A 1,563-nucleotide genomic window follows, 5' to 3' on the forward strand; every position below is an offset into this window, starting at 1 on the left:
TAGGGACGGCTAGCGCAGATATCCCTCGTGTAGCTTTGCGCAAAATTCAAAACAAACAAACAACTGGTTTAATTTATATACGGTTCATAGTATCTGTGCCACAACTACAATCAGTATACATGAAATATTATGACAGAATAGTACCTTTTGTTAGTTATTCTTTAAAATGCCAATAAAATATAGTGACTAAAAGCAATGTTTTCAAAACATACAAGTTTTTATTATGTAATTTTCAGTTGACTGTAGAAAACTTGAGCAACCCACCTCGTGTGCTACTGTGAATACAATTTATACAGTCAGCAGTAGCAACCAGTTTTAAAAAAGAACTGCAGTAATTACCTTGTTTTCATCGTAGCCTCGATAAATTGGAGCATTCACAAACAGGAATGATTTGCCCTTTGCCCCTGTTAGCGTGTTTCTTTTTTGTCACAGACATAAAAGCATATTATTTACAACTGACGTTTGTTAAGCATCACGCCCTTGTAGCGAGAACTTTATATATATATATATACCTGTCGGTTATGCGTCAGACGATTTTTATGTTATTTATACGTTATATGCAATATGTTGGCAATACCCTTAATACGTTCCTTCACAAATTTCCAGTTTTAATAACTCGTGCATTAAACTGTTTAACCTGTGTATATCATTTAGTAAACTAGATATTTCAATGACATATAAGTCAAACAATAAATATCCCAGTTATCTAAAAGAGCAAGAGCCTTAGTTCAAATTATAGAATAAGAACCTCAACTCAAATCTTCTAGTAAGAAAAGCAGCTCAAATCGACCAGTATGAACATCAGCTGAAATCGTACAGTAAGAACACCAATTCAAATCGTACAATAAGGATCTTATCTCATATAGAACAGTAAAAAACCCAGCTCAAATCGAACAAGAACCTCAACTCAAATCAATCAGTAAGAAAATCAGCTTAAATTGGACAGTAAAAATCTTACGCCAAATCGAACACTAAGAACACTCAGCTCAACAGTAAGAACACCAATTCAAATCGTACAATAAGGATCTTATATAACAATAAAAATATCAGCTAAAATAAAAAAAAGATAAGAACATTCAGTTTAAACCTTTTAATGCGTTATGGATAAATATCTTAGTATTACTTAAATATATGTTACAATTATTGTAAAAATCCATTAATTACGTCTCACAATTTCGCCATTAACAAGGAAAAATTACCGACAACACAATTTTGACAAATATTTTGGAAAATAAGATTACATACTTCATTCAAAATACGTGAATTCTGACTATTGTATATTTGAAAATCATTTTGCTTTAAGGTTACTAAAATTTCACCTTGCCTAATGTTTTCTAGTTGTGTACTTTAAACTCTTTTGAAATATGAACTTTTTAACGCCTTTTCTCAAAGCGAAACTTTAATATCGGCTTCTTGAACTATATACAATAATTATGAAATGATACTTTAAATACTTACAGTAACATAGTTTTTTTAATATAATGATCTTCATACTTTTTTCTATATACTAGCTTCAAAAATTACGTTTTCTCACACTACAAAAACGTTTGGTCACTTCGCACT

The sequence above is a fragment of the Limulus polyphemus genome, unplaced genomic scaffold (genome assembly GCF_000517525.1).
Source record: "Limulus polyphemus unplaced genomic scaffold, Limulus_polyphemus-2.1.2 Scaffold491, whole genome shotgun sequence".
NCBI classification, from domain to species: Eukaryota; Metazoa; Arthropoda; class Merostomata; order Xiphosura; family Limulidae; genus Limulus; species Limulus polyphemus.